This window comes from Stegastes partitus, unplaced genomic scaffold (assembly GCF_000690725.1).
Source record: "Stegastes partitus isolate 25-593 unplaced genomic scaffold, Stegastes_partitus-1.0.2 Scaffold437, whole genome shotgun sequence".
Taxonomy (NCBI): Eukaryota; Metazoa; Chordata; class Actinopteri; family Pomacentridae; genus Stegastes; species Stegastes partitus.
The window spans coordinates 131,051-141,034 of record NW_007578168.1 but is presented as its reverse complement, the minus strand read 5'-3'; positions in this window follow the sequence as shown (position 1 = coordinate 141,034).

Here is a 9,984-nt window from a genome sequence, read left to right as displayed (position 1 = left end):
TATAGTTAGGGCTGCTCAGACTCACCTCAGAATGACCAGAGGACAATGACAGTGACCCTAAGCACACAGCTAAAATAACAAAGGAGTGGCTTAGGAACAACTCTGTAACTGTTCTTGACTGGTCCAGCCAGAGCCCTGACTTAAACCCTATTGAGCATCTCTGGAGAGACCTGAAAATGTCAGTCCACCAACATTCACCATTCAACCTGACAGAACTGGAGAGGATCTGTACAGAGGAATGGCAGAGGATCCCCAAATCCAGGTGTAAAAACTTTATCATTCCCAAGAAGACTCATGTCTGTATTAGCTCAAAAGGGTACTTCTACTTGATACTGAGCAAATGTTTTGAATACTTATGGCCATGTGATATTCAGTTTGTTTTTTATTTTTAATAAATCTGCAAAAATGTCTACAATTCTGTGTTTTTCTGTCAATATGGGGTGCTGTGTGTACATTAATGAGACAAAGAAAATGAACTTAAATGATTTTAGCAAATGGCTGCAGTATCACAAAGAGTGAGAAATGTAAGGGTGTCTGAATACTTTCTGTAACCACTGTGAATATATATTTCAAAATGGTAATGTGACTGTCCTACTAATACAATACACAGAGTGCTTATTCAGGGCAGGAATGCTAAAAAAAAAAAAAACAAATAAAAAAACAAAACAAGGCATCCCTCAGTGTTTGCAAATTCTTTCCGCAGCCATGCTGTTGAACCCATTTTTGTTTCCAAATTCCAGTCGGATTCCAGTCAGACTGATGGAGGACAGAGAGAGCGAGCGAATGACCTGTTCACCTCCCAGACATTGCATCATTAGCAAATGGTAGAATGTCACTGAGATGTGAGATATCTGTTTATCTCTGTGCAAGTACCTCAATCCGACAATACCGACACTGTACATGTTGTCGTTTTTTTCAAAGTGGACTGGCTTGATGACCCTCAGGTGGAGGACTACCCACACTGACACTGTTTGATGGATTAGGGTTAGGGTGATGTTTGATGCAGAGACCCCAGGCCTTGAGCAATACATTTCACTTCACAAGGTGCCTCTGAAAAAAAACAAGATGATGAGGATGGCCAACTGCAAAGAAGGTTCAAAGACAAACACAGGATTTTGGGTTCTGCAGCAAGTAGAGAGGCATGTGAAAATGTTAACACAAACAACAGCTGTGAAACAAAATGGCACTTAGCTTTTGCTGTCCTCTGCTACATTATGCATGGCTAACAAGACAAATGTCCATGCATTTACTATGAATTATGCATAGATTCTGCACTGTTTCTAAATGACAGATGAGTGTTTTATCTGTGGAGAGATCACCTGGTTGAGATGCTGCTGAATGCTGGGATGGAACTGTAAAAGAAGGCAGGCTGGAACACCTCCCACATCCTGCAGAACAACTCAATTCTGGGACATGATTGTAGTCTTCAACAGCTCAATTTTACTGCTATTATGGGCTATTCAGGGTACTTTTACCTTTACTTTTAAGCTCTTATCTTTGTCATTGTAAGGGCAACTTATACATGCTTGTTTGTGCTTTTTTTTAAGCAGAACTAAAGAAATCTTCTGCTAGCCTGAATATCCCCCCCCAAAAAAAGAAAAAAAGTGCTTTGGGACTTTAACAGAAATAAATGTAGTTATTTTTTCACTGAAATGATCCCACACACAGTAGCCTACTGCAGAGTGGGCAAACCAGACTCATTTTGCCCCCGTCCCCATCCTCACCCCCATCTGTCAAGATCAAAGGGTTTGTCTCTTTACCCTCAGTGCCAAATCAACGTTTCAGAAACATTTCCATTTTCTAAATAGTTTCTACTTAACAGATGAGGTGCTCTTGGAAAAAATGCTTCATTCCATACTATGGCCATTGAAAACATATTTATTTTGAGGGGTCTTTTTCTCAGCCAACATTACTGCTGCTTTCACCTCAATAATTCACCTGTCTCAATAACACACCACTCACCTAAACTCAGAACTCAAATGATCTGATGGTAGGTCCGGTTTAACCAGCACTAGGGTGACCAAACGTTCTGTTTTCCCATCACATGTCCTGTTTTCACGTCCTGTCCTTGCTGTCCTGGTTGTTTTTTAGAAAGTGATGAAAATGTCCTGGTTGTCCTGGAGGAGGCATACTTTGAATGTATTGAAATTATAAGGCATCTTTAAGTACATTTCAAGTATCACTTGAGTGCCTCATTGTCAGGCCAAGTGTCCTGGTTTTCGGTAATCTAAATATGGTCACCCTAACCAGCACCACTGTGAGAAAAGGTTCACTTTCTCTTTACATGATTGCACGTATGATCCGAAAAAATACATGGCCTAAGACTCAACAGGAGACATAGATAAAGTTATTAGAATTATTGAGTCGGCCACATACACCGTTTCCCTGAAGTGAAGAACTGGTACTTCTCCTGAAGTAACTGACTTAAAACTGAAATGGTTATGACACAGAGTTACTTCATCACGGCAGTATAATGCAGTTAGGCTGGCAAATATGTCTTTGTATCAGTATGGGGAAAGAAAAACAAGCTCTCTCAACCATAAATATCTGTTAAATTAAACAGAAAAAATATAGTGTCATAGGTAAATGTAGAAACATTTTAAGTGACAATACTAACAAATGATATTCTGCATGTCGATAAGTCTAAGAGCCTTTATAGTGCTGTGCTGTAAATAAAACGGTGCTGTCAGTCACAGTAGTCTCTACAAAGTCCCTTTTCCTGCAGTAGTTACACTGGTGTGTTTAGTATTTTCTAGTCTGCAGTACTTACAGAGCATCACATGATTTGTCTCCGTCTAAAATACTCCAACACCTCACATGATTATGGATGAGATGTTGTTGCTGCAGTTTGTTGTGTTGGAATCCACGCTTTGACTGGGTGCAGCTATCTTTGCAACAGCCCAGCTTTTGCATCATCACTGACTGACCTTTCATGTTTATTATTCCCAAGAACTGCTCATAAAAAAAAAGCTTCAGACGTGGTATTGCACTTCAGGGGTCCCCAGCAAAACTCTCATCAAGTTTAAAGTAGATCGTCTTACCGACAGACTTACACAAACGGAGATTCCTGGATTCATTGATGATATCCAGTCTCTTCATATCCTTTGCATAAGCTATAGCAGCTTCAGGCACTCAGTATGAAGAGTTGTGTTTATATACAATTTTATCTGTTCACCAGTTGTGTTTAATGTTGATAAGACACCATGCTAGGGAATGGAGTTGGTAGAAGTCTGGTAAAATACACAATTTTCCAACTGTACTGTATTTCAACAGAATTCTGCCTCTTCAGCTCTTCCACAACACTGTGTCATGTTTCAATGAGAAATAAGCCAACAAAGTCAGACAGCTAAAGCTTCTGTGTTGATAGTGTGTAATGGGGTTTGGTGGTGATAAAAATTGCAACTTTGGTCACCCATGGTTACTGTTAAACAGTTTGGGATAGTTTTTACACATTGTGAACTTGTCATTTGGCATAAACACAGAGAGGGAGTGCACACGGTGGAACAGAAAACTAAAATGTACCTTCTACACTGTTGCAATATAACAGGGTCAGGGTTAATGGCATTTACTGAAACATGGGATGCCAAAAATCCCATCACAAAAAACCCCCCAAAAAACGAGCTTTGGATTTTAACATGGAATTAAAAGACAATTCCTGTTCATTTCAACCTGGCATTAATGCAACTTCCCCAGCTCTAAGCGTCCTGCTTACTTTGCACGTTTCACCTGTATTGCAGATATTCAGGGAAATGAGGAGTCCCACAAAGCAGCTTTTCAACAGTTTCATGGGGCACTTAGCATGAGCTCCCTGCAGGTTTCCAAAGGCAGACGGTTTTCAAATGAATCTACACATCTCCTCTTTCCTACGAACTGACCCAACAAAGGGGCAGGTACATAAACTTCTCCACCACTGAATGGAGTGGACACTGTGAACCACTACACAGCACTGAGTGGGACTCAGGGGTATATTGTCCTCCCTCCTTCTCTTGGAGGGGAGAGGGAGCTCATATACCATGTAAATCACGACAGCAGAGAACTCCTGTTTAGGGGCTGATGGCTGGAACTATTTAGCATTACAATAGCTGAGGAGCTCAAGTGACTGTTATGAAGAAGAAAGCCCGGTGTGCAACCAGGGGTGGTCATATCGATGAGCAGAAGGCCCTACATCATTTCAGGTGATGCTTTTCTCTGGACTGACCTGGTGGTAGTGGAGTTTCTGTGACTGGACACACTGGAGTGAGTGAGATTTAAACGAGAATTCCAATTTTCATTATTAACCCCTTTCACTCTAAAGAACACCTGTTTTGGCATCATGTTTAAATGAAACGGCTCTGATTAGTGATACAATGGCTTGTTCTTTACCTCCTGATTACTGTTGCAACTGTGTTTTGACTGATTTTATCTTTTATCTTAATCTTTGTGAAGCCTCAGTCAGATTTTCCTGTTTGTCTAGCAACTACTCGGATATTTTAAAATTGCCCATTTGAGAGACATTTATCAGGAATATTTTTAACTGAATATTAATAAATGATCAGATCTCCTTGTATTGATCAGTCCTATAGGTGAAAGCTGTGAATTCTGATTTCATTGACCTCCAGTTCCCAAACAAAGAAATTCACAGTAGAATCAGCGATAATTATACACAAAAATATACTAACTAATACTACAAACAAACAATAAAACAACAATGATGTAAGGAACAACAGACATTGAGTGTCTTGAGTTTCACTATCCATGAGAGGTCAGAGACTGAATGCCTTTAAAAAGTAATATGAGTTCATTTCTTTAATGTACAAATTCAATTGTTAACTATCTCTGTTTATTAGAGATCTAAAATCCCACGAAATATGTGATTAAAATGATATCACACATGATATGTTTCTCTCTTACAGTTCCTTAGATGATATAAAACGTGTAAACATGCATACAAACTGTAGGATTTCAAGATATATAAAGTAAGCCTCTTATAACTAACGACAAAAGCATACACATTGAACAAGAAGAACATTGAGACCTAAGAATTGTATATTCTTGGAATAAAATGTATCTGTCTTTATGGCTATGACAGAGAAGAGGGGTGTTTGTGTCTAGTATGTGCAACCACAAACACTTCAGATGTGAGGTGTTGTTCTTCAATACTGGTCCTGATGACCTGGTATCACAGATTTAGTGCACATGTTCTGTAATGGTTTCCTACCACATTTACAGCTGTGAGAAAGGGTGTCTGGATTCTCTTTGTGGTACTTTGAAATGTGCCTGTTGTTCTGCTCCTCAGTCTGCTACAGCCGATAGATCCAAAAACTGAGAACTTTTGGTATTCATAAGTCATTTTCTAACCATGCTCATGCAGATAGGCCAGGAAATCACAGCTGTACTCATTGTTTTAAAAAGGCATCATTTGTGTGTTATTAATGACATGTGTATTCACTTTTGTTTTTTCCACTTTAGAAGGACTATATTAAAAATACAAGCCCCAAAGTATTTGTTTCCATCTGTTTATAAGAGTAAATATTCCACTTGTCAACATAGAAATCATGCATTTATTGAGACCTGATACAATTTTAAAATGTTGACATTTTACTAAATGTACTTAGGCACATACTCATTTGTGGTTACAATAGCTATTTCTTTCTTTCTGTTTTTTTTGTTGTTTTTTTAAATTTAGCTTTCAATTTGAATTAATTTAGCATTTTTTCAGTTTTGTAAATGGGTGTTTTGTGTATGTGGGTGTTCTCCTTCCCTACTTTTACTTTTCAGTTAATGTCATATAATGTTGTGCTTTAAACTATTGGAAACATTAATAGAAGTTCACATATGACTTGGTAGACCTCAGATACTTTGGATTTTCCCACATAATGAGGGATTGGGAGGCATCATTCAGAGATGTTCACTTTAAGTTTGATCTTTGATAAAGGGGTTTAGATACTCTAGAAATACAGTTGGCTTGTTTACCTCCTGTTTTCCTTGTTACCAAGTACTTCGATCAACACAATGATATATCTGACAACAGAGTTCTCCCTGAGGTGTACTTGAAAGAGATTATGATATTGTAACTGTAGGGTTAATAAAGATAAATATGCTTTTATTATCAGTGTGTTTGAAAGTACAATGAAACTGGCAATCTCTTACAGTAGTCACGAGTTGTGGGCACTGTTTATAAAGTGTCTAACAGTGCCTAACAAATGTATTAGACTACCACCCAATGTAAGGTGTATGCCACAGCTGAACTAAATTAACAGTATTGGTAATTACCAAAATATTGTTTTTGTTTCTGGAATGGCTAATACACCAATATGTAGACATTCTTAAATAAAAATGATATTTTTAATGCTAAAATATAATTATTCATGCGATCCATGAATTTTCAAATTTACTGTTTTACAAAAAAACTGAAAAAAGTATTAAAGCACTTTTTTTTTTTTTTTTTTAATTAGGATGTCAAATTATAGTTATTTACTTGCATTCCTGAACAGGAAAAAAAAATGTTTTAGTGATTGAATATTAGTCATGGAGTTATTTTGAGAAGTGGTGACCTATTTCAATAGCTAAATAAAAATAAAAATAAAAAACGAGCCAAAAATCAACAAAAGAAAGTTCATTTGTAGTTCTAAACATATGTAGGGTGTTTTTTACTCACTCTTTGCCTCTCCAAGACATTATTCCTCTCTCCTACAGTGTCTATTGCATCTACATGCACTTTGCCAATTATGCAAATTAGGCAATTATGTCATTTAGCGACTTCTTCTTCTTTAGGACAGCCATTAGTTACTGTCCTTACTGAGGAGTTGGCAGAACTGCAAAAGTATGTACATGATAGCAGCAGGAATGTAACGCACAGTAAGGTGCATGTATCAGTCTGTGATAACTCATGACTCATGAGTCTTGGCCATAGTCTTGATCAAATGATGAACCACTCTTCACCCGAGTGCTTTCTTTATAAATGTGGCTTTTGATGAATTAGGGAGAGGAGGTGCGGCACTGATTAATGAAACATGGAAATCCTTTCAGAGTCATTTTTAAATGTTAAAATAAGAGCTCATCTTTATTCTCACTATATTTCAGCAAGCTGTGATGGAATAACAAAGGACCTTGAAAGGACAATTTTTACTGACTGAAGAGAGATCTTTTCTTTGCAAATTATCCCCTCATTTGAGAACTTCCCTTAGACATAATGGCAAATGACAGAAATGGTTTTATGTGAGCACTTCTAGCGGCTGTGGCTCAGGTGGTAGAGCAGGTAGTACACTGATTGTAAGGTTAATGGTTCAATTCCTGGCCCCTCTGCATGCCAAAGTGTCCTTTGGCAAGATACTGAACCCCAAATTGCTCCTGATGCATGGCAGCTCTGTCGCCACTGGTGTGTGAATGTGTGTGTGAATGTGTGTGTGAATGAGTGAATGAGAAAACATTGTAAAGCGCTTTGAGTACCACTAAGGTAGAAAGGTGTGATGTAAGTGCAGACCATTTACCATTTACTTCTTCCTTGGCGCAAATCTAAAAGATAAACACAGATCTACCGTTAGCATGTCTTCAGAATATATACAGAATATATACTTGCTTATATTTTAAGCAGTCTTTGAAATGTGTCCTCACATCAACAACAGACGACAATTTTTTGTTTCTGTCTCTTTCTCTGAGAGGAATGATTAGTATGTACTGTATTCTGAAAAAGATGTTCACTGATGTACGACCACTCATTCTGTCTGTTTTTCTCTGTTCTTCTGTCTTGCTTTCAGTGGCCATTATGTTGAAAGATGACTACTTTGTCCGTGGAGCAGGCCTACCAGGGAGGTTTAAGGCAGAAAAAGTGGAGTTTCACTGGGGTCCGAGCAATGGGTCTGAGGGCTCTGAACACAGTATTAATGGCCGGCGTTACCCTGTGGAGGTAAGTTCAATCTAACAAGCCTTGGGTATGAAGCATCTGAAAACAAGCAGCTGCATGTATGTTATGTGGGTGATACAGGTGTAGAAACTGGGTGAGTGTAACTTGCCCAACTAAAAGCAGTTGCTTTTGGGCTGAGATAAGTAGATGTGCCACATTTTGCTGTCTGAGAATAAACTAAGGTGGTTAAAGGTAAAGTATGTTTTTTTGTTTTTTGTTTTGTTTTGTTTTGTTTTTTTAAAGGGGTCTTGGATGAGGTAATTATCCATAATCAATGTATTGCCTACAGTAGATGGCAGTCAGCGCCCTCCATGTTTGGAGAAGCAGACTAGAGTACCAACAAAGACACTAACCAATATACTCACCACCCAGTTCAAAAACAACAACAACAAACCAAACAAAACTACTGATTAAAGTTGAATATATTTTGATCCATCCCAATAGTGACATATTCTAATTGTAGTACTGGCTCAGGTGTCCATTCAAACATATTTGTGTACGTTGTATGATACACTCACACTTGCCTTTTAGGTTCTGCCAAATGTCCTGCACAAAGATTTCTCTAAATGAGTGGGATTGTTCATTTTAGCTGTTGTGAATGGGCAACAAGCTGTACAATAATGTTGCCAACGACTAGTGAATGGGCCAAGTTTTGAACAAGAATCACCTTATAAAACTGATTCATGCGTGTCTTTTTGATGCAACATCTAACAGCTTCACTAACTGCAACATGCAAAGGGTGTAAATATGAATTTCTGAGAGTGTGTGTGTGTATTTGCGTGTTGTTTGTATGCAGCTGTCAGTCTCTTGAATACTGAAATGTCAGCCATCTCTTTGTTTGGACTGCTAGAGCAGAGCCTCTTTCCTGTGGCCAGCCAAACAGATTAATATGTATTGTTTGACATTTGGTAGATCAACACACTGACAGTTCAGCTTGATATCGTAATATTCTTCTACTTCTCTTCCTTCTTTCTTTCTTTCTTTCTTTCTTTCTTTCTTTCTTTCTTTCTTTCTTTCTTTTGAGAGTCCTGCATGGAAATAATGCATTTTCTCTGTCAAAATATTACGTACCTGTTCACCAGTACAAAAACTCAAACATTCTGCTGAAAACACAAAATCTTTGATATAAATGTATCGCAAACCTTTCTGGGGCTGTGGCTTTTAAATTATTAGGGTTATAACATTCCGTCAGTATTGATTTAGCACTGACACACTCAAAATCAACCCTGTATTCTCATATTGACTGAGCATCTCAATCAACTATTGTATTTCTTCTCGAGGCACACAAAGGCACACACACATACACTTGCACACACACACACACACACACACACACATACACTTGCACACACACGCACACACACACACACACCTTGTACCAGATTTAGTATTGGAAGTTTGCCTCAGCTGAGATGAGTTCTTTCAGTATAATAATATTGAATGCCCATTTGAAGGTGATTATTTCATATTTAAAATGAATACACTTGCATTCATATGAAAGCGTTTCTAATTATTTACGTAAACACCATCTAATATTATCCATAGCCCAGTGTCCTTACCACCAGTTCTGGTGGTTAGGACCCTGGGCTATGCTCCTTTCGGTCTCCGCCAGTATCTCTGTAGTTGGTGGTAGTGAAGCGAAGTCCTTGTGCTTCCTTTGAGTGCTCCCCATGAATGATGTATGATTTACAAGCCTTGCCATTTAGTAATTGTTGCCTAATAGGGCCCTTGAATGACATGATGAAGTAGGGACCTGCTGCTCCCTTACCTGCTGTTTTAAACAGTAATGTCCTGGTTAATATGCCAGGCACAGCACTGCCAGGCAGCACAGCACACATCCTGAGTGAGTTTGTCACCCAGCACCTCTTGCATGTGCTTATGCACACATTTGTTCGTTTTCAATTTCAAACATGTATGAATGATCAAGTCAAGTGTTAGGTCAACTGGCAGTGGAAGACAGATCTGGACAAACACACAGGGCTTTCTTTGTTTGAAGGCCAGTAGAACATGTATTTTATGTTCTCTACAGTCTATCCTCAGTGAAAACACTCTGCATATACGGTGGTGGAAAAAAGTTTTCAGACACCTCATGCATTTCTGAA